Source organism: Pipistrellus kuhlii, unplaced genomic scaffold (genome assembly GCF_014108245.1).
Source record: "Pipistrellus kuhlii isolate mPipKuh1 unplaced genomic scaffold, mPipKuh1.p scaffold_m20_p_1, whole genome shotgun sequence".
Classification (NCBI taxonomy): domain Eukaryota; kingdom Metazoa; phylum Chordata; class Mammalia; order Chiroptera; family Vespertilionidae; genus Pipistrellus; species Pipistrellus kuhlii.
In genome coordinates this window covers 125,613,609-125,639,209 of record NW_023425404.1, presented here as the reverse complement: position 1 = coordinate 125,639,209, position 25,601 = coordinate 125,613,609, and positions in this window count along the sequence as shown.

The following is a 25,601-nucleotide window of genomic DNA, read 5'->3' as shown; positions in this document are numbered from 1 at the left end:
CTTGAACATATCTGATTCTACAAAATAAATGCTAAGAACAGATATTTGCTATGTCAGATTTGTTTGTATATGTATATATATATATATATATATATATATAGTTCTACCAATGTATCATTTATAAACAATATGAAACAGTTTGTTTTTCTATGCTCTGGTGGGATATCTGTCTGTCTACTTATCTGGGTATCTATCATCCATCCATCCATCTATCCACCCATCATTTATTATCTTTACCACTAACTAGGCAAAAGTTGTTTCTCAACAAACTTTTAAATTGTATTTCCATTATTAAAAGGGAGTTTGAGCATCTTTTTTCTATGTTTAAGAAATGATTTTTTCTATTAAATATGTATTAAATACGTGGCAATTGTATATAAAATGATATGTTTAACACAGAGTACTAGTAAATATATGCATCTGTACATATTCAATTATATATGTAAATTATATATGTTTAACTCTGACAGTAATATATGCAAATACAATTATATATGTTTAACATAGTAAATATATATGCATATATATATATATATATATATATATATATATATCTTATACGCAGTAAATATTCACACAGTTGTTCCCATGGAAACCAATACAATAAATACTAGAAGAATAAATTCAGTTTCAGGTGCTCACAGCTGTAAACCTACTTTTGCCCAACCCTCTATATATACAAACACATACAATTATATTATATTTATGTTTAATCCGGTCAGTGAGTATACACTGGCACACAACTGCATGGAAGCAGGGCAGGCAATAAGTGGGAGAGGGCGCCGCCCCACCCCTGGAAAGACTCAAATGGCCCCAGCTGAGTGTGGGTCGGAAGCCACCCTCTGGCTGCAGACAAGACCCAGAGCTAAGAGGCCTCTTTCCCCGGGAGCCTGGCTCCGGGGCCGGTGTCCGTAGCTGGGCCCTGGAAGAGGTGGCCCTTTGAGAACTCTTTCTGCCTTGGTTACAGTCCTGGAGACCACGCAGCAGCCCTGCTGGCCACCAGAGTGGCCATGAGGGATGGCCTGGTGGCAGCGGCAAAACTCAGGCCCAGACATGACAGGGGAAGAGTTTCTGCCCAGACTCCAGCTCTGGATGGCGGCTGGGAAGCTGGAGGTCAGTGATGCCACAGGGTCCCTGTCCTCCAGTGAGCGCAAGCCCTCCCAGTGTGCACCAATCCAGACGCCGCCTCTGGGGCCATGCTGACCTACAGACACTGGACACCAAGGCCGACACCAAGGCCATGCCCACGAGGTGAGTCTTCCCTGCCCTAGGCCAGGGAACCTGGGGCTCCAGGGGACACTCTTCCCAGTGGTTCAAAGCTATTAGATGTTCTGTTCCTCAGATGCAGGTCTTAAAAGGGGGGTGCCTTATGGGTTCCAGCCCTCCTCAGGTTGGGTGAAGCACACTGGGGTTCCTGACTAGGTGGGGGCCCCCTCTCCTATCTGCTTCCACATGGCCTCCCTGTCCCAGCCAGGGGTCCAGAAGCTGTGGGGCCAGGTGACAGGCTTTGTGAAAAGGTTGCTCCTTATGTAGTTGTGGATTCAGTGTGTCCTGGGAGGAGGCAAGTTCTGGGTCCCTGGATGTCCCATCTTGAACAGGAACCGTAGCACCTCAATTTACATAGGTGTGAGGATTCTGGGAGTCTATTTATCCAGCTTCCCACTGTCTTCTCAGATATGCAGTATGAATTTATTACTAAATATAAGATTATGAAGATTTGTTCCTTCAGAAGGCCGTCTCCACTTTGAGATCGAGTCACCTTTTCTACTAGTTGTTTTTTTTCATTTTTTATTTTATTTTATTTTTTAATAATTTATTTTATTGATTATGGTCTCACATAATTGTCGTTATCCCCCCATTCCCATCCCACCACCCTCCCTCCATATGCCCCCACCCCCATGTTGTCCATGGCCACTGGCTAGGCCCACATGCATGCACACAAGTCCTTTGGTTGATCTCTTCCCCTTACCCCCACCCTCCCCTACTTTTCCTCTGAGGTTTGAGAGTCTGATCGCTGCTTCTCTTTCTACTAGTTGTTTTATTATGTTGTTCATTCATATACTTTTTCAACTCAACATTACTTTCATTTAAGATATGAAGCATTATCCAATTTTTTTCAGTTGGTTATACAACCACATTTATTGAATTGTTCATTATTTTCCACGGACTTATCTGATTGAGTCTGCTTCCAATTATTTTGGGTTTATACCCAAGTAGTGGGATTTCTCAGCCTTATGGTAATTCTAAGTTTAACTTTTGGAGGAGCTGCCAAACTGTTTACCACAATGAGGGCACCATTTTACCTTCCCATCTGCCATGTGTGAGGGTTCTAATATCTCCACAACCTCACCAACACTTGTATTGTATTTTACAGTTATTTCTCTTTTTGTTGTTGTTATTGTTGTAACTGTCCTCATGAGTGTGAAGTAATACATCATTGTGGCTTTGAATTGCACTTCTCTAATGGCTAATTACAGTGAGCATCTTTTCATGCATTTATTAGCCATTTGCATATCTTTGGATAAATGTTTAGTAAAGTCATTTCCCATACTTAATTGAATTATGTTTTTTAATTGAATTGTAATGGTTTTTTATATTTTTTTTATCTAAGTACTTCAAAAATATATTATTTGCAAAAAATTATCCCATTCTATAATTGACTTTTAATTTTTCTGATCATATTCTTTAAATCATAAATGTATTTAATTTTGAAATCCAATTTATATGTTTTTCTTTTGTTACCCATGGTTTGGATTTTGGATGTCATACCTATGAATTTATTACTAAATATAAGATTATGAAGATTTGTTCCTAAGCTTTCTTCTAAAAGTTCAATAGTTATAACTCTTATATGTAGGTCATTAATTCATTTTTAGCTAATTTTTGTATATGGTTGAAGTTGAGTTATGCCTTCATTCTTTTGCATGTGGATATCCACTTTTCCTAGCACCATTTATTAAAGAGACTATTTAGTTTGTCCCCCCTCTCTCCATCCCGACCTTCCCTCTGAAATTCATCAGTCTGTTCTATGCTTCTATATTGCTGGATCTGTTTTGTTCATCAGTTTATTTTGTTCATTAGACTCTACATATGAGTGAGATCATGTGATAGTTATCTTTCTCTGACTGGCTTATTTTGCTTAGAATAAGGGGTTTATTTTTAATTTCTCAATTCTCCTTTAGAATAAAATGTATATTCTTATGCCATTATCATACCATTTTTCTACTATAGCCAGACTTGTATTAATTTTCAGAATTCTAAAAACATTGATTATGAAAAATTTTGCCAATTATTATTGCTTTATTTAGGTACTAACTTTCAAAGTCATTATACTCTCATTTCCATGGCTCATCAGCTCCTGTCATTTCTCCATATATATGAAAATTGTTAGTTACTGTGTATTTTTACCTTCTTCATTATAAAAGTATCCACTTTTCTCCCTCTCTCTCTCATTTTCTATTTCTTTTCTTAAATAAAAGTTTGCTTGATATTCAGGTTGTAACTCCCTGGCTTTTTGTTATTGCAACATCTTGTAATATGTTTAATCATTATTTTATTACATTTTAATTTTGAGCTTGGAGATATCCTTTCTATCTGTAAAAAAAAAAATCACAGTATAATATACACAGAAATGCAAATATCATAGATGTGTGCATTTTAAAGAATTTTTACAATCTTGGTATATTTTGTAAGTATCACCCAGCTGAAGGAATGGAACACTGCCCAAACCTAAAAAAATCTGCTCCCATTTTCCTTCAATTGTTTCCCCTATGAAAGGTGACCTTTATCTTGACTTCTAATAGAATAGACTAGTTTTATCTGTTCATTTGGGCTGATTATAACTAATATAATCACTCTGTGTTTTCTTTTGTGACTTATTTTGCTCAACTTTATATTTGGGCTATTTATCTCATGTGTTGTTGTACATAATTTATTTTCATTATGAGTATTATTCTGTTACATAAATATACCACAATTCATCCAGGCTTGTATTGAAAGATACTTGAGTAAATTATATTTTATGGATATTAAGTGCAGTGCTGCTAGGAACATTCTGGTCTGTCTTAATGGTGCATATATTTTCAGCAGTGTGTGTTTCGCATTCATTCATATGCTATATAATACATAGCGTGTGTTTTTTCCCTGAATGTTAGCTCTCTGGTGAGTACTGTTATATTTTATTGTGTTTGTCATTTACATTCCTGTGATTGCTAATCAACTTGAACACCTTTGATGTGCCTATTTGCTATTTGCATATATCTTTCAGTTGCTTTTTGAATTTTGTCCCATGTACTACTGAATTGTCTGTTTCCCATAGTGATTTGCAGCTGTTCTGTATATATATTGGTGAGTCTTTGTTGGCTGTAAAATGCCCTCTCATACTTTGTGTTTGCCTTTATATTATTTTTCTATGTTTTAATAAACAAAAAATTTTAATTTTGAAATAGTCCACTTTGCTTTGTTGGTATTTTTTCACTTTAAGAGATATTTGCCTAAATCAAGACCACTAAGATATTGTCCTGCATTTTTGTTAAAGCAATATTTTTCTCTTTGACATTTATACTTGAAATTCATTGATTTTTTGTTTATAGATTCAGGTGAGAATTAGTTGAGTTTTGTGTGTAGGGTAAGGTAGGGACTTAGCTTTGTTTTTATGGATACCCCACAATGGTGAGAGAATTCTGAGATGTTCTCTGAGCTACCTGCCCCTGGTATCTAGTACAATCCCCTCCCCTAGAGTATATGAAGAATTATAAGTCTGATGGATTTTTACTATTGATTTGGTTATGCAATAGATCAAAAGTAAGACTATTTTTTAGATGTCATTAAGGCCCCAGTTGAGTTCATTTTGATTTAATTAAGTGGGAGGTTATGCTAAGTGGATCTAATATAATCCGATGAGCCTTTTGGAGGGACTTGGCTTTTGTTGAAAGGAGAAGTTCAAAGCATGAGAGAAATTATTCTGTTGGCTTTGAAAGACTGAAGGGCCACTTTGGAGAGGGGCTCATCTGTGAAGGAACAGCAGCTGGTCTCATCAGTTGAGTTCTGAGTCCAACAAGCACAATAAATGAGTTCCAACACAACCATGTGCCTAGTAGAGGACCCGGAGCCTCTACCTGTGATCAGCATCTCCAATGAGACCCTGAGCAGGGGGCAGCTCACCTGAACCTGTATCCACAGAAATTGTTTGAAGACACTAATATGTGATATGTTCTTAGGGACCCAAGAAAACCAATGTACCAGTTGATACAAAAACACTGAAAGATACACGAATTCCCAAAGGCATTGCAGCTCCATCTTGTCCATCAGCCACACAAAAATGAGACTGTTTTAGGATTCACCATTGAGTGCTATTGATTAGTGAATCAGTGCTGGTGCTCATACCACATTATCTTCATACTGGTGGCCCGGTGCCTGGATTCATGCACATTGAAAGGAAATCAATTACCTCAGCTTGGCAGTAAACCAGATTTGGGGCTGACAGTGCCCAAACAACAACATAACCCATGGCCAAAGGTGGAATCACACGGCCCTGTGAGGAATTAGGCTCCCTCCTCTCTGGTTCTGGTATGCATCACCTGGAAACTGCTGCTGCACTTTTTCACGACAGCTCAGAAGCTCCTGCATTGAGCATCTGCCCCCTGGTGTTAAGTGCACGTCATATGCACTGCCAGGTTGGCTGGTTGGATGGTCACCTAGCCTTAGAGGCCCAGTGCACAAATTCATGCACTCATGGAGTGGGGGAGAGCCTCAGCCCGGCCTGTGCCCTCTTGCAGTCTGGGAGCCCTCTGGGGATGTTAGACTGATAGCTTAGGTCCACTTCCCTAAGCTGTCAGTGGGACATTCTTAGTGCTGCAGCAGAGGCCAGAAAAAGTCCTGCCACCACTGCCACACTTGCCAGCCAGCCAGCAGTGAGTCCAGCTTCTGACTGAGAGTGTACTGACCACCAGGGGCAGCTCCTGCATTGAATGTCTACCCCCTGGTTGTCAGTGCATGTCATAGCAACCAGGCATTCCACCATTTGGTGGATTTGCATGTTATCTTTTATTATATAGGATAATTATATATAGATAAGAAGTCATGGTATATGATAGTTTTAAGTATTTTAGGTTTGTTATTCTTTAAAATGTCCTTGACAGTTCTTGTTCCTTTGCATTTCTGTACAGAAATAACTATAATTTTATACTTTCTCCACAATTCCATATTTTAAGTACAGTAATATCAATTGATTTCATGCTATGAGCAAGAATACACTAAAAATATTTCTATTCCTTCTATATTCCTGTTAATCTCTCTGCCTGATTTCTGCTTATCTAAAACACTTTCTCTATATCTGTATGCTAATATTTAGAGTTTCATAATTTATCATTTATCTTCTTCCAATAAAAAAAAGATAAAATCAGTGTGTTTGCACTGTTTTTCATTTTTCTTATGTATTTACTCAAAACTTTTTTGTGATTTGTGCATTGTTAAAGCTTATGACATAAACATTCTCTTCTTTACCCATAAATAACATATTTTTTTAGTTTTCCTTGCAGTGAAATAAAATAAACTACATTACCATTTGTTGACAGTAATTTTCATTCATCTTTTAGTTAGTTGAATTTGTTCTTTAGTTGTTTTTCTTTTCTTTCTTTCTTTTTTTTTTTTTTAGAAGGACTAATGGGTCATTACTTATTTTCACTTTATTGCTTTTAACTTGAGTCACAGTTTGGCTGCTTATAAAATTCTAGGTTCATGATTTCTTTTTTGAATACTTTGCATTGGAGAATGTCCGTCTCCTAGAATTTAATTTTGCTCTGGTGAAATATGAGGTCAGTCCAATTGTTACTACTCTGGGTTAGACTCACTGGATGACTTTTCTCTCTTGTCTTTGCTGAGCTTTGCAGCTATATTCAGATATTGCAGATGGGGTTGTTTTTAACTTTTATTAAATCAAGATTTTCCATTTCTGATTTTTCCTGTTACTGTGAGGTAATGTCCAAGTTGAGAAAGAGAAATTATAAATGTATTCTATCACTTTTAAGCCAAGAAATATCTATGCTACACCGCTTCCTTGGTTTGTTCTCATGAGTTATAAATGTATCTTTATAGATGGATATCACATTTCTTTGGTGAGGTATATAATGTTACACATGAGTCAGCAAAATATATAGCATTTAAGTGGTAGTTAAGTCAGAGAAATCTTTTCTTTTATGATTTACTAAACCCCTTATTTAGAAAACCAAATGTGATGATTTCCTCTGGTTAATAATAATTAAAGCAAAAACATATTCAGCTACAATGCCAGTAGTAGCAGCAAACAAGTATTATGTAGTTACTATGTACAACACAGTGTATTAATCCCTTCACATGGACTGTAACATTTAAATCTCATAACAGAGATATACTTAGGTGACGACTTAGGTTTAGGTAATAAAGTAGCTTGAGAGAAGTGACTTAGTTGGCAAGGGATGGAGCAGCGATGGGACCCTGTGCTTTCTGAATTAAAAGTTGTCACTTGCCGAGACAGGTTTGGCTCAGTGGATAGAATGTTGGCCTGTGGACTAAATGGTCCCGGATTTTATTCTGGTCAAGGGCAGGTACCATGGTTGTGGGCACATCCCCAGTAGCGTGTGTGCAGGAGCCAGATGACTGATGTTTCTCTCCATTGATGTTTCTAACTCTCTATCCCTCTCCCTTCCTCTCTGTAAAAAATCAATTATATATATAAATGTTGTCACTACCTTTGCATAGAGATTGCTAGGCTGGCATGCACTTTCATTTTTATGTCAGTATTCAGCCTGTTCTGCCAATCTTAATGTATATGGAATGGTAGTTTCTTTGAAGACCTGCTGTCATCTTTGGAGAGAGCATAATGCCTGCTCTACAGTTTTATGGCTGACTATCCTTCCCTTTATTTCTCAATCTGTCCTGCACCCCTCCACACCCCTCCCCACCCCACTTCTGAAAAAGAGAAATAATGAAATCTGGAAGAGTCTCCAGTATCATGTTTGGAATTTGGGAACTCAGAGGTCTTATTTAAAGTGGTATGGGATTTTAGAAAATAGCTCTGTGATTATGGGAAGTTATTTAATGCATCTGAAAATTAGTTTCTGTATATAGGGGATGAGAAATTCTTTGGGATACTTTTGGCTTCAATCTAGGTCTCCATCAGCTTCAATCTACTTACTTCACTAGAAGTGACTTTATCAACAGATCCTTAGGTAGAAAACTGTGTACAGTATTTACTTCAAATGTTTATTGCAAGTGGTTAAGAACATGCGTTTTAAATTATGATACACTTGGGTTGCATTTCCTTTTCTGCCCTTGTAGCTCAGGGCAATTAGTACATAAGGTTATTGTGAGAATTGCATAAAAGAACCCCTGTAAAAGGGGATTGCTATTATTATTCTTATTATTTCTCTTTAGTCATATAACTGGGCAATACAAAAATGCAGAAAAATAGACAAAGCAATATCTGGTCATGCGATAATTTTTATGTACAATACACACAATAAATAATGAATAACTGTGAAAAACTATGAGTGATAAAGTAAAATATTATTTATAGTTTGGTTAAATATAAAGATTTTTGAGTATGCACAAATAAATGCACAATATTTTATAAATGGATGAAATCTTTTTTTTTTCTCCTGTAAGGAAGGAAGAAGTACATATATTCAAATAAGGCTGAACTACTTGGCATTTGTTGTACAGACATAGGCTATGTCTTTTAAATAGGTCCAGCATGTTATACTTTTAAAAAATAGAAAATCGCTCCCGCTAATGATTAATTGGTGATTGATAGCTCAGTTGGTTGGGCATTGTCTCATGTACAGAAAGGTTGTCAGTTTATTCTTGTCAGGGCACAGGCCCAGGTATTGGGCTCAATCTCCAGTAGGGAGCGTGCAGGAGGCAACCTAGAGATGTTTCAATTTCATATCAATTTTCTCTCTCTCCTTCTCCTTTCCTCTCTCTCTCAAATCAATATATATATATTTAATGTAGAGAATCACTCAGAGATTTTAGAATATGTTATTTTATTTTGATTGGATTTTATTATGTTAAAGTAAACATGGATCCCTTTATTTCTAATAAATAACTTACAGAAACTTGGTAGGCAATGGATTATTCTTGACCCTTTCTAAGCAATGAAGAGGGCAAGGATGAAAATGTGATAGTGAGAGGCAATTTAAGAGATATGATCATAAAGTCTCACAGTTCAGGATACCAAGCAAGGAGAGGAAAAGCAGGAAAGAAAATGGATACAAAGTGATACCATTTATGGTTAGCTACCCGTCTATGTTCTATATAATGAACTAGTCAAAAATAAATCATGATATAATTAGGTTATTTTCCTTATTTCTATGTATTATGAGAAATAAGTCATTTCTTCTTTCTTTATGTAAATTTATTTTAGATCTTATAAACAAACTTTTATATAAATATAAAAACCCAATGATTTAGGTATTTTGTTTGTTTATTTTTTTGGCATTTTTGTCTAAGGATTTTGCAAGGGACAGCAGGAATATGAATATTTGAGTAAAAGGGGGACACAGATTCCAGTTTGTTAGCTCAGATTTATTCCACATATTGTGGGTCTCTGTAAGTTTTCTTGGACTCTTAGTTTGTGAAAATATGCTCACTACTTTGTCACAACTCCTAAAATAGATGAAATTTTATCATGTATTTGTCAGAGATGAATCTTGTACTGAAAACTTCATGGCAACACAGGAAAAAAAATAAGATTGCATTGTACAAAACAGGGAAGGCTTACTCTTATTCTCTTTAAACATCTCTGATTGTCCCTAAGTTACTCTTCAGTTACTAATGACCTTAGCTCTTTCTTTTTCTCTTTATTTCACATGGCATTTAAGTTTTCCAGTATTATATAGGGTAACTTTGCTCTGGTCATTCAGGTTTAAAAAAATCCAGTAATTAGCAGAATCAAATATTCCTGTATTAGAAAGCATTATAAGACTATATATTTTGCTGTGGCATGGGTCTGGGTCTGCATCTGTGTTATCAAATATTTATTCAAGTAGTCAAGAGGACTAGTCATTTACTTATTATACCCTTTCCCCCCCCAGAGTTACCCAAGCTTGAACAAAATCATTTTTTTCCCCATATAGGAGCAAACAGTGACAGTCAGGAACAGAATATAATCAGATTCTCTGAGAAAGTGTGGATCAGGGTAATATCTAATTACTTCAAGTCTTTCCTTTTCTGACTTCAAGTTGTGTGTTTATAAGGTATGAAAACTGTTGCCACATTTCAAATTAATAACAAAATAGAGAAAAACAAACAAAATATGATGTACCATCTACAAGATAGGACCAATCGCATTTGCATTATTAGAACTGTAGGTAAATTATACATATCCTATCTAATAAAAGAGTAATATGCAAATTAACCATCACTCTGCTATACCCACAAACCACAGTCACCAGCCAACCAGGAGTGAATATGCAAATTAACCCAACCAAGATGGTTGCAGCCACTGAGAGAGCAGGAGGGAGGCTTGGGTTTCCCCTAGGATGGAGGAAGCCAAACTTTCCACACAACCTGATTGGCCTGGACCTCCACTTAAGGCTACAAAGTTTTAATCATAGAATATAAATAAATCTAACAGATATGGTTGCCACCACAGAGTGAATAGAAGGCTTGGCTCTGCTCCAGGCTACAAAGTTTCAATTATAGAAGAAAAATAAATCCCATATATCAGGGCTTCCACATAGGTCTCTGGGGGGGGCGGCGGGTGTAGCCAGCCTGAAAACAGCAACAGGCTCCTCTCACCCAGGCTGCCCTACTCTCCAAGGGAAACCCCACCCTGATCTGGGACACCTTTAAGGGAAAACCCATGCACCAGGCCTCTATCCTATCTTATAAAAGAGTAATATGCAGATTGACCATCACTCCAATATACGAGTTGGTTGCCCCAGGACTTATGAGTCTTAGACTTGAATTACCTCATGATCAAACACTTGGCTTGTTTATTAAATAATTAATCATACCCATCAATACATTTGGACCCTTTGGAATTCAGTGGTGGCACACAATTAAAAGGGCTGCAGCTTTATCAAAATAATGACATACCAGTTAGCCACTACAAGTAAATTTATCATTAAAACCATAGTTTTCTTTACATACTGGATAGCTGAAGCATGTGCAGCTTCTTTCTGTGCAGATTTTTTTTTAAATTGCCTTTAAAAATTATTTTTATTGATCTATAATTAACATATATCATTATGGAGGTTTAGAGCTTACAAGGTTTTAATGTGATACATTTCTATATTGCAGTATGCTTACCATTGGAGTATTAGCTAACACCTCTATCTCATCACATAATTACATTTTTGCCCCCTTTTGATGAGTTTAGTTGAATAAAGAAACTAGTTATTGATGGCATGATCCACTGCTGATCATTCACACTTCTCTAAAAATGAATACATGTTAAAAAATTCCTTTGCCAGGCTGTGTGGTTCACTGAGTGTTGATCCATGAACTAAAAACCAAGGTCCAGGGTTTGATTCCCAGTCAGGATACATGCCCAGGTTTCAGGCTCAATCTCCAATAGGGGGCATGCAGGAGGCAGTTGATCAATATTTTTCTCTCATCAATGTTTCTGTCCATCTATTCCTCTCTCTTCCTCTCTCTCCAAATCAATACAAACATTTTTAAAAACATAAAAATAATTCCATTAGAACTTGCATGGAATCCACCCCCCCCCAAAGAACTAATATGCTTATCTGATTCTTGTGTTAAATTGGACAAATGAGATATACTTTTCTTTCTTTACTTTGATTATTAGAAACAAAAGAGCTCCAGTATCACTTCCTCAGGGAAATTGTTCCAAACCTCCCCAGACCATATTAATTTATTACTTGATGTCACAGAATCATTTTGCTTCCTAGACCACATAGTTCTTAAATATACATTCTTTGTATAATTATTTAAAGTTTCTATAATGCACTACACTCTAAATTATAGAGGCTCATATATATATATATATATATATATATATATATATATATATATATATATTAAATACCATTCATTTTCTAATGATCAAAACACAGTCCCAGAACACAGATGGCTTTTAAAGAAAAAGAAAAAAAAATACCAAGTGAACCAGTAAAACAATTTTAGTATCAATAGCTTCCATGGACTATTTTGTAAAATATGATTCTTATGTCCTGGCTGGTGTCGGCAATGGTTAGGTACATATATCTGGACTGTTAGGTTCAATTCCCAACCCCAGTTGGGGCATGTGAAGGAACCAACTGATATGTCTTTTCTCACATCAGATTTTTTTTTCTCTCCCCACTTATTCTTTTCCTTACACTCATTCTAAAAAAAAAAAAAAATCAATGGCAATATATATATATATATATATATATATATATATATATATAAAATAAAATAAAAAAATATATATTTTCTTCTTTTTTCTTTTTAATTTTTTTAATTTTTTATTGATTATGGTATTACATAATTATCCTCATCTCCCCATCCCCATTAATATATTTTATTGATTTTTTACAGAGAAGAAGGGAAAGAGATGGAGGGTTAGAAACATCGATGAGAGAGAAACATTGATCATCTGTCTCCTACACACCTCTCACTGGGGATGTGCCTGCAACCAAGGTACATACCCTTGTCCAGAATCAAAGCTGGGACCCTTCAGTCCACAAGCTGATGCTCTATCCACTAAGCCAAACTGGTTTTGACTCTTCTTTTGTTAAAAAATATTTTTCTCATTGGCTTTATATAAAAAGACATTTCAAAAAAAGGTATTTTTTTCTTCCAAATTATTTTTCTATTTATTTATCTATCAATCATCACCCCCTCTCTAAGTAAAAAATAAAATCATTTACTAAATTTTAATGGTTACAGTGTTAAAACTTATTTATGAAGTCATTATAATATTTTCCAATCATTTGCTATTTTTAAATAAATGTTGCAGGTGAATTTCTGTTTGATGTAATTATCTCCAGCTAAATTATTATTTTGTCCAGATCAATGTCTAAAATTAGTAAGATTCAGATTCTTCCATTTATTTTTCACATATTTTAATAGCCAAGAATTATTTATGAAGTTGAATTTCCTTTTGGTTAATTGTGAACTAAGAGAAGTTGAATTAAAATTTGTTCACATTTCTCCTAGTATTGGTATTATAAAATGTATAGTTTGAGATCATACTCTGATTATATATATTGTTTAAAATTTTTCTGACAGTTGAACATATTCTGGTCTTTTTCTTTTAGGTATTTTTTTTATAATAAGTGAGAATATTAGTTGACCTCTTCACATCCTTATAAAACCCACCAACAATTTTAGTAGCTGGTACTTGCTCAACAAGTGCATTTGGAATCAAAAGAGAGGTCCCGCTTCAGGTTCCCAGAGTTATCCATCTCTTCTACCCTCTCACAATATTAGGAAAGTGTATCACATGTTACTCCCAATATTGCAGGTTTCCCACTGTGGTCCTCCTTCTATGAGTATATAAAACTTTTCATTTATCATGACTGAGATTAGAGACATGTGCATATACTGCATACCTCAGGGCAAGGACTGACTGGATATTATAAAAAAAAAAAAGAAAAAGAAAGAAAGAAAAGAAAGAAAGAAAGAAAGAAAGAAAGAAAGAAAGAAAGAAAGAAAGAAAGAAAGAAAGAAAGAAAGACACAGACAATTGGTCAGTGATCACTAGATTGTCTCCAAAACCCACCTCCTAAAACTTCTTTCACTCACATATATGATCAGTGAGATGATGGTCAAGGGAAAGGGGTTTGGGGGATGGGTGGAGGTAGGCAAAGTGGATGGAAGGGTGTGAGAACATCAAAAATAGTGTCAACAATAAAATAAAGTTAAAAAATGAAATATGAGATCAATATAAAAATGTCCAGGTAATCACAATTTTATAAAATAAAAGCAGTTATATTTGTAAATGTATAGAAGGAAATGCATCATAATATCAATAATGATGGTGTCTGTATATAGGATAATAGCTGCTTTTTATTTACTTTATATTCTTTTCCCCAAAAAATTCTTTAATAAACATGTTTGTTTGTTTGTTTGTTTAATAAAAATTACCCAGACATTATCACAAGTCTCAATATAATTTTGTTTCATACTTCTTAAATTTTTGGAAAAAATATAGATGGTTCCACTATATGTAAGGATGTCAATCAGGGTATTTAGGTTATAAAAATGCAAAAAGGTAGGTTGGTATGGGATATTTTGTGTATATACCTTTATTTTATTTAAATTACTGACCTTCCAATATTTATGAAAACCACAAGGACAGCAAAGCAGTCAAGAGTTAAATTATATGGAAATTCACTTAAGGTGATTTCCTAGTTTTAAGCTCTTGCATCTCTTTCTAGATGGGCATGAGAAAGAGGGTGTGGAAATTGGCTTTTGGATGGCATGGGATTGAGAAAGATCAGCTTAGTGAGCAATGCTCTGAAAAGCAAATGTCTGTCTGCTGGAACATTTGCACTAAAGGATGTGGCTTTTCCTAATCCTTTATCCTGGATGCACAATAATGCAATATCCACCAGGAAATTAAAGCTTTAAAATGACAGTTGTAAATTATTTTGATGGATAGTAAAGAAGATGATAAAAATTGCATTTCTGAAAATTATTTTCCAAAGTCTCTTGATCATGTTCTACAAAAGATGATTTATGAATGGTAATTACAGTTGGGTGAGTATACTGGTCCTGTGGTTTGGGACTGTTAGGGGACATCAACCAAGCATTTAGCAAATTAAACATTGGGAGCTGCTGATACTAAAGAAAACTTTAAGTTTCAACATGTTGAGACTCAATGAATATGTTCAGATTCTTAGACTACATCATCAAGGCATTCAGGGTGGATGCAAGAGTCAAAATTAAAGTTGTCATGTTTAGAGAGATAACAAATTTATCAGTGACTATAAATGCAACATAAAAAAATGAAAAGTAAGGTAGTGACTGAAAGTCAGCATACAGTTCACACCTTCCCCAATTTGTTACTGCCTGAAGGAAAATGAATATTAGGGAGGATGGAATTTTAGTGATTCGCCTTCAAACTGATGATTCATTTGTACAATAAATGCTTTCATCAAAATTCATAAACTTGGCAATATTAGAATCATTTTAATAAGGTAAGTAAAATGTGACCTTCACTAACTATGTAGACATCCTACAAAATCAATTTTATTAAATGCTAATTGACTTTTAATAGACAATAACCTTTTAGCCTGTCTTAATCCAGCAGCTTGACACTGTTGTTTAATGAAATTATACATGTAGTTAGTACTTTTTAAAATTGTGCTTTGGTTGTCAAAGTCCATTTTGCCTATTCTTCTTACTACCAATTCTATAGGATTTATGTACTGAATAAACTCTCAATTTTATAATCATGTAATTTGTTCCATTGCCAAAACAAAGTGTCTGCTGGGTAAAAACCATAGTCTTCCAATCCTATATAATAAAAGCCCAGTGACCAAAATGGCAGAATGTCCAGAACAACCAGAGACCAGAACAACCATATCCCTCACTTGGCCGTCCAACCTCTAGTGAGTGGTTAAGGGTGAGCAGGCAGGCAGGTGAGCAATTAGGGATGATGACGGAGGCAGGCAGAGTGGTTAGGGGCTATCAGGCAGGTAGAGGTGGTTAGTGGCAATCAGGAAGGCAGACATATGGTTAGGGGTGATCAAGTAAGTAGGCAAAGGCAGTTAGAGATGATCAGGCAGGCAGAGTGGTTAGGGCGATCAGGCAGACAGGCAAGTGGTTAGGGTCCAGCCATCCCAGATTGCGAGAGGGATGTCCCGGATTTGAGAGTGTGCAGGCCAGGCTGAGGGACCAACCCCCCCCCCCCCCCCCCATGCATGAATTTCATACACTTGGCCTCTAGTTTATCTACAAAAGAGCACAGCAATAGGGGAAACATTCATTTAGCACTTTAAGATACTGAAAAGATCTATATAGACTAAACAAAAAAAATGATTATTTTGCTAAGACAGTAAATTAATTAAGTTACTCTTGTCCATTATATACACGTATATGAAATTTATCTGCATGAGTAAAAGAATTTATGCATGAATACAGAAATTCTCATCTATCTTACACATAAAATGGTGGCAAGATTTCAGAATTAACTACAATAATTGCTCAAATTAGTGAATATTTTAGTTTCATCTTTAGTCCTGGAGCACCAATAAAGATAAGATAAATTTATGTTTATAGTTCTGAACTTAAAATTATAAATTGCAGAAAAGTTATATATTTGATTGGTTATATATTCCCTGGTGTCTTTGGGATTTAAATTCTTTCTCTAATATATCAAATAAAATAATTACTTCCTCCTTAGAAGATTTATGCCCATTGATAAAGTAACTCATTGCCTGCATTAGGCACCAGCTTCTTAAACTTCTGTTTCTCCCATGCCAAGCACCCTTCTCTGTGTGTCTGAGCCCTGCTCTTACTTTTAAAATGTCATCAGTCATTGAGGTCAGATAAACCATAGTTTTTCAGTCAATACATTGGGGCAACTACATATATACCTTTCCCCATTATATTTATTTTTAAATAGTCATTATTCTTCAATTAATTACCTGGCTTCATTTCTAGAATTTACCAATTGGCCTGTCCCCCCTTGGTAGTAAATATATGACATCTCTTCAAAATATTCATAAGTGGGCTTTCAATGAAAAAAAAAAAAAAAAAAGAAAAGAAACACATGGGTAAAAGAAAGTAAAAAGATTTCCATGTTTCCCAGGGTTTTGACTGCTTAGAAATATAGAGATTTAAAAAAAAAAATCATGTTTCAGATCTTAGTGGATCTATAAATCAATCATGTGACATCTCTATTAAGAGTTAAATATTTTTGGATGATCTTCTAAAGAGAGACCAAGGTTTCTTAGCCATCATGAAGCAAGTTTAAAAAAAAGAATCATTCCTATTTTCTTGGTAGCTTATAAGAACAAAAGGAGTGGACCAGCTCTGTGACCTTCACAGTACAGCTGTGGCCATGACATGGGAATCCTCTAAGTGAGATGGCATGGCCTCACTTTTACCTCTCACACTATATGTTAAAGCGTTTTCACCTGTTGACTCAGAGTGAATAGTTTCTAAGGCAAAAGCTGTATGAGGTCACTCAGGACTTTTAAGTTCCAAACATTATACATCCTATATTATAAAAAGCCTATGGTTGTGATGCCATAACACAGAACAACCAAACAACCAGTCAAAGCCATGTGGCAGAGGCTGGTTCTGTGGCTCTATCTGGTGAGGCCTGGGGTCCCACAGCTCTGCAGAGCGTAACCTGGAGTCCCGATGCAATGGGTCTGGGTCTCACGTGATTTTATGCACTGGGCCTCTAGTTTTTTCATGCTTTCTTGAAGAATTCCCTATTAAAAGTTATGACATCATACCATGTTTCATTCTAATTTTCACACCCCTAAAATCATGATTTTTCTATCTTAGTCAGTAGGTATGATGGATTATTTTGATTACTTCTTAACCTTACATGTCTGCAGTAAAACCCACTTGAACATAATGTATCATTATTTTTTACATCTTGCTGATTTGATTTATTTTGTTGAGTAATTTTGCATCAAAGTTCATGAGAGATAATAGTCTGCATTTCTCCTTCTTCTTCCTTTTTTCTTAATTACCTTCTCTGTCTAGTTTAGATATTGCAGTAATACTAATTACATAAAATAATTTAGGAAGCAGTTTTCCTGCTCTGTTTTCTGGAATGAATTGTGTAAACTTTTTTTTTTTTAATGTTTTGTAGAATTTTTAGTGAAACCATCTGGCAGTAAGGTGGAGTTTCTTGTTTTCTGTTTGTTCATTTGTTTTTTTTTCAGGACTTTTTCAAATTCAATATCTTTAATGGTTCTAGTTCTAATCTAGTTTGGTTGCTTCATTTATCTTTGTTGAGTAATTGTAGTTATATCTTTCAAAAATTGATTCTTTTCTTCAAAGTTGTCAATACATGAACATGATTTTGTTTGTCTCTTATGTTCCTTGTAATTTTTTGAAGAATCTGATATAGTATTCTCTATTTAATTTCTATAGTTAGTAGTATATGATTTTACTGATTTTTTTATAAGCTAATTTTGTTTTGTTGAATTTCTCGATTGTTTACCAATTTTAATGTTAGTTGATATCTGAATTTTAGTTGCTTATAAATTTATCTTTATGACAGGAATTTTGCTATTTTTTCTAATTTTTTGAGTTAGATTATTATTGATTTGAGGCCTCATATATTATTTTACATTTTTATTGTTTTAAACTTCTATCAATAGTATTTTAGATGTTTTGTGCTTATTTTTATTTTTAATTTATATTTTCATGTATTTTATTTATTTTTAAAATATATTTTTTATTGATTTCAGAAAGGAAGAAAGAGCGAGAGAAATATAGAAACATCAATAGTGAAAAAGAATTGTTGATCTGCTGCCTCCTGCATACCCCATACTAGGGATTGAGCCTGCAACCTGGGCATGTGCCCTAACTGGGAATCAAATAGTGACCTCCTAGTTCATAGGTCAGTGCTCAACCAATGAGCCAGACCAGCTGGGCATAGTTCTATGTATTTTAGAAAAACATTAAGGCTCCCTTGATTTATGGATTATATAGAAGTGTGTTGTTTAATATTTAAGTGATTACATAATTTCTTATTTTCTTTCTGTCATTAATTTTTAATTGACTTCATTGATATAAGAGAATATACTTTGTATGATTTTAATGTATTAAGTACCTGAGGTATTTTATGAATCAATATATAATCAATATATGTTGTGGTGTTTGTTACATGGACGCATGAACAAATGTGTGCTTGCTCTAATAGTGTGAAGTGTTGAATAAAGTCAGATCCTGTTGGTTGTACTGTTCCGTTGCTCCATTTACAGTTGCTTTTCTGTGGCATTGGGTCCTCAGTTCTCAGCATGGCTACGGTATTGTGGAAATGGAACCTCCTAATGAGATTTTAAAGTAGTGTTTTTCACTTCTTTTCTATTTACAAGTGGCATTCCCCTAAAATCTTCCTGATTTTTTTTCTTATTCTTAAGTGGTTTGGTTTGATGATCTGCTGTTTCATTTTTAAGTCTAAAGATACCCATTTGCATATTGTATTATTTCTGTCATTAGTCACTCTGAAAGAGTTCACACTAATATTCTATAAAATTTTGAAACCACCTTTATCATTTTTCAGGATGTTGTAAGAATTCATGGAAACAAAATTTAATTGATAAGAAAGTTAAATAGAATTTTTAAGGAAACAAATAGAAATTTAAATGAGCAAAAATTATGGTAATTTTTTTTTTATTTGAAGACTAGTTGCTCTTTTTAAAAATGATTTAATTTATTGGGGTGACATTGGTTAATAAAATTATATGTTTCAGGTGTACCACTTTTTTAAATACATCATCTGTATATTATATTGTGTGCTCATCAGAAGATAAGTTGCTTTTAAATCATTTGATAATAAAATGAATTGAAAATGAGTATTTATATGTAACAAATATCATATATATATGTTTTTTTTAATGATTTCAGAGATAGTAAGGGAGATGGAGAGAGACAGAAATATTGTATTAATGATGTGAGGGAATTATTCATCAGTTGCCTCCTGCACACCCCATACTGGGATGGAGCCCACAACCTGGACATGTGTCCTGACTGGGAATCAAACCATGTTCAACATCCAACTATTGAGCCATAATGGCTGGGCATAAATATTATCATTTTCCATGCAATGCAATCCTATCTAATAAAAGAGTAATATGCAAATTGGCCATCACTCCAACACACAAGATTGCTGCCCCCATGTGGTCAAAGATGGCTGCCCCCATGTGGACATAAGATGGCCACCACAAGATGGTCTGCAGGGGAGGGCAGTTGGAGGGGACCCAGGCCTGTAGGGGAGGGCAGTTAGGGCTGACCAGGCCTCAAGGGAAGGGCAGTTAGGGGAAATCAGGTTGGCAGGGGAGTGGTTAGGGGGTGATTAGGCTGGCAGGTAGAAACAGTTGGGAGCAATCAGGTAGGCAGGCAGGCAGGCAGGCAAGCAGTTGGAAGCCAGCAGTCATGGATTGTGACTGGGATGTCCTACTGCCTGTTTAGGCATGCTCTTTCTGGGTTTGGGCCTAAATGGGCATTAGGACATCCTTTGAGGGGTCCCAGATTGGAGAGGGTGCAGGCTGGGCTGAGGGATACACACTCCCATCTACAATAGAATTTCATGCACTGGGACTCTAGTTTAATATAAGAAAATGAAAGGTCAGGTTTCATAAATTCTTATAAAGTTCATATTTACTGAGTTAGGTGTCAACTGTCTTAGTGTTCATTCTACCTTATTTACATATACCAAGTTCATATATATCTTTTTTCTTTTTAATTACATTTATTGGAATGACATTGATTAATAACGTTATATGTTTCAGGTGTAAATTGTATAGTACACCATCTATATATTCCATTGTTTGCTTAACACCCAAAGTCTAGTCTCCTTCCATTGCCACCTATTTGACCCTCTTTACCTCTTCATTGTCATTCCACTTTCTTCTCCTTTGATAACCTTCATGCTATTTTATGTTTCTGAGTTTTTATTTGTTTTTTTCTAATTTATACCCCACATACGAGTGAAATCATATGGTCCTTGTTTTTTTTATCTGACTTCCCCCCCCCCCCACACACACACTTAGCATATAGTTTTAAGGTCCATCCATATAGTGGCAAAGGGTGGTATTTCACCTTTTTTTTCAGGCTAGTAATATTCCACTGTATGTCCTAAATTTATTGGGATCTAATCTTTTCTGGATTTTTGATTACCACTGTGCTTCAGAGAGAAAAAAAATATAGTAGCTTTGCAGAGACTTTACATTAAAATTCTTTAGGAAAAAAATACCTTCTTACCAACATTTATATTAAATCAAGATTCACCCAAGAAAAGTCAATTAGAGTGTAACAACAAAATTAATTTCAAGCAACTATAATTTCCTCTATGAATAAAGAGATAAGCATTTTTAACATTTCAAAATATCTTCTTACAATACTTTCATTCTAGCAAGGTATGCTCTTTACCCTCCTTTGTGACTGTTTCAGAGCTTATAGTGAACTTTCCTGACCTTCAGTGTACCTCGCTGCCCTTACTTGTGCCCTTGTCAGATAGGAAGCTCTATTTTAGATGTCTAGACGATCTGATAATTAATCTGACCTGTTGTGTGACCAAACGATATATTTGATTTCCTTTTTTCTAACAAGTGAGATATTTACATTTTAATTTGGTGTCTCAGTGTCAAAATAGAAGACTGATTTTATCTTGAAGTTATTTAGGATAATTTCATAAGCAAGACTATTCTGAAGGATTATCTGTGATATTATAAAGGGTTATGTAATTATATTATAAAGTATATATACTTTGCTAAAGCTCCTTTCTCCAGCCAACTCTTTAATATGGATCATAATAAATTTAAGGCACAGTGCTAGACATAGCTGAAAATTAATGAATGACTGAATAATAAAATGTTGTCATGGACTTTTAGAGTCTAGTGAAGTCAACCCTGCATAAATGCAGAAGAGAAAAAAATATGTTATATAATGAAAACTCAATTAAAAATATTTTTATTGATCTTGAGAGAGGGATAGAGAGATAGAAACATTGATGAGAGAGTAACAACATAGATAGGCTGCCTCCTGCACACCTTCTGGTGGGGATCAAGACCACAACCTGGGACTGTGCCCTGAATGGGAATAAAACTTGTGACCTCTTGGTTTATAGGTTGATGCTCAACCACTGAGCTACACTGGCCAGGAATGAATGATTAATTTTTAAGTTTAAACTAGGAACCCTTTACAATTAATTTAAGCTAAAAATTTTACTTAAGATCATCTACTGAAAAGAAACATTAATCAAATTAAGTAGAATCTGAGCTTTTGTTCACCTTTGAATTTGTTCTTCTAATACACTTTATAGAAAATAATGGATTAACTAATGTTTGAAAAGTGAATAAAAAAGTAAACCAATTGTGATACAGAAAAACATTTTATACTGATATCAAAAACAGTTCATACACACACACGCACATACACACACTCAGAACATATGGTAAGACATATGACATATATGTATATACAAAAGCTAAATAAATCACTCACTAGAAGACTTCAAAATAATTTTTAAAAACTTAAAATTATAGTTGACATACAATATTATATTAGTTTCATGTGCACATCCTATCTAATAAAAGAGAAATATGCAAATTGACCATCCCTCAAACACACAAGATGACCGCCCCATGTGGTCAAAGATGGCTGCCCCCGTGTGGACACAAGATGGCTGCCACAGATGGCCTGCAGGGGAGGGCAGTTGGTGGCAACCTGGTCAGCAGGGAAGGGCAGTTAGGGGTGACCAGGGCTGCAGAAGAGAGCAGTTAGGGGTAATCAAGCTGGCAGGGGAACAGTTAGGTGTAAATGAGGCTGGCAGGGGAGTGGTTAGGGGTAATCAGTCTGGTAGGCAGAATCGATTAGGGGCAATCAAGCAGGCAGGCAGGCAGGTGAGCGCTTGGGAGCTAGCAGTCCTGGATTATAAGAGGGATGTCTAACTGCCTCTTTAGGCCTGTTCCCCAGTGGAATTGGGCCTAAACAGGCAGTCAGACATCCCTTGAGGGGTCCCAGGCTGGACTTAAGGACATACACACACTCCCCACCCTTTGAACAAATTTTGTGCACTGGGCCTCTAGTAGTTATATAATATAAAAAATGATCCCCGATAATTCAAGTAACCACCTGGGACTATACATAGCTATCATAATATTATTGACTATATTCCATATGTTGTACCATACACCTCATAACTATTTTGTAACTTCCTATTTGTCCTTCTTAATACCTTCACCTTTTTCACCCATCTTCCAACCCCCTGCCATTTGGTGATCATCTCTATACATTTATTCTCTATATTTGTGTTTGTTTCTGTTTCCTTTTAAGACTTTTACAAGTGCTATAACTCCATATTTCTTGCCTAAATGTTTATAAATGGGCTAGGGACCTAGTGCACGAATTAGTGCACCTTGAAAGGAACTGTGGCCCACAAGGTTGTGGTAAGCACAGGGTTGGGTCTCAACCAATCCTCTGCATCCCTGCCCAGTCCCTCCTGCCATGGCCCTCAGTCCTCTGTCTGCAAGCAGCCCTGCTTCTGCTGCTTCTCCCATGCACTGATGGCTCTGGCCCCACTTGCATGCTAGTGCCATCAGCAGGTGTGAGTGGCAGCTGATGCCTGATTACCCTTCAGGAGCAAGGGAGGTGGAGAAGGCCTTTGGAGCGATTGGGCCAGCAACTGCCTCTTGCACCCACTGATGGCACAGAGTGATCAGGACCGGCAGTGGTGCGAGTGGAGGCTCCAGTGTTGACTGTGGGTGCAAATTCTGGGTGGGACTGTGGCATGGGAGCAAATAATTTTTAGTAACTACCAAAGGCTCACCCTGATGACAGCAACCAGATCTTGCCTTGGTCTGTAGCCCCCACTCACCTGCTCCACCATCCTGCAACAGCCTATACTCAACATGTTCTGCACACGCCCCCTGGTGGTCAGCACATATCATAGCGGCCAGTTGTTCAGATGTTCTGTTTTTCTGCCATTCGGTCATTTTGCACATTAGCCTTTTATTACATAGGATATGTTAAAACATATATATATATATATATATATATATATATATATATATATATATATGATGATTCAAAAGAGGATATCTAAGGAGAACCTTTTTGATAAATAACACTGTTTTACTATCTAAAAGTCTCTTGCTCAAGCATGTCACTTAAACAGGTTTTTTTTTTTTTTTTTTTTTAAATAGTCAGCACATGTCTATTTCAAGATGGACAAAGAGGACACATCCATATTTTTTTACTTATGTGATTCTGCTTAAATCACACTAGGTGAATTACAAAACCATAAATGGCATAATAAACTCATCAGCTTGAAGAATATTTTAACATCTTTCTGAATTAAGGAAAGTCAATGTGTCAGCATTGACAGGCTAAAGAGAGTTGAGAAAGCTATGGATAAATATGTATTCAGGAGTATAACAGGGAGCTGACCCTCAGCACAACAGCACAGAGCCCTGACCTCTGAAATTGCAAGGTCAGAGTGAGATGTGCTGTGAAATACAGGAGATGAAGTCACTTCAGTGTATATATATAGAACTGTCAACCTTTCCATTTTCCTATTCCAACTTTACAAATAATATGCTGCCAGCAAAGCACTCACACCTCACAATCCAACCCCAGGCAGCAATTGGAGGCTTATTAACAGAGATATTAATCATAGCTTCTGGGAAAAACTCTGGGGAAGCTAGAGTGGGTGTTGGTGACTTAGATTTAAGCCACATCTGGCACATAAAGTGGCCCCCTCCACAAATAGTCTAGTCCAAAAATGGCTTTGTTCACATGCACAGCGTCATCCATCTGAATTCCTATTACCTCACCTTAAAATTTAAATATAAGACCCAGTATAAATGTATGTTCGATGACATCTTTAATATAAAATTGAAAATACAGACAATGAGGTATTGAGGGCCTGGAGGAGAAGGGAAGAGGAGAGAGCTGGGAGAGGTTAATGGGTGGGAAAGGGGGACTTATGTAATACTTTCAATAATAAAGATTTTAAAAGAAAGAAAAATAATTGAGCATAGATTAAACAAAGGAGCGAAACCTCTAATTGGTACACTCAGAAGGATTCAAGAGGATATTGTATCCATATTAGAAGAACTGGATTGTAAGAATAAGAAGACAATTAGAAAATGATAAGGACTTTTTAAAAAAAGAAAAAAGCTTGCAAAATAGAATTTTCACAAAATATAACATTTGAATGCAATGCTTAGGAGAGAACAAATGAAGAGAAAGAAACCAATTGAGGGCATCCAATATCTGACTAATAGAATTTCAACAAAAATTACATAAGGAAAATTATCCCCCCCAAAAAGCAAAAGAGATTCGTCAGAGATCTATGGTTATTTTAAGAGAAAAGACAAAAATAGTATGTATTAGACAGCATTCAGAATAGAACCCCACATTCTTAGCATTGTGGACATTTAGAACTATAGGGAGAAAGAAAACATAAAAACCCCTACAAAGAAAAATAAAATAATATTAACTGGAAGTGAAGAGCAAACTGGTTAGTGCTCTATTTCTTATAGCAATATTGGGTGAATGTATACTATGAAGCAATTTCATTACCATATTTTCAGGAAATTATTCTGACACTTTTACACTCCATCCAAAATATGAAGAGCACATTGTGTACACTCCTCTCCTCCCCCACAACAGATATTCTGAAGACTAGACTTGAGGTTATTCTCCAATAAAACAGGTGCTAAACCAAGCAAAAGGAAGACTGGGATTTAAGAATTATTGGTTCCTACTCATATGCACGATGCAAAACACATCTCAGATGTCAGTGCCACAAACAGAGAACAACTGCTTTCTATTGCAGTAAAGGAAAGAAGAGACCAGTAAAAAGATCACTGTGCCGAGAGAGGATTCTAGAGATCAGACCGTGTGTCAGAAGAAATTAAGTATATGATAAAAGTTAGGAATGAAAGAACACCCTTATGAAGGAAAAT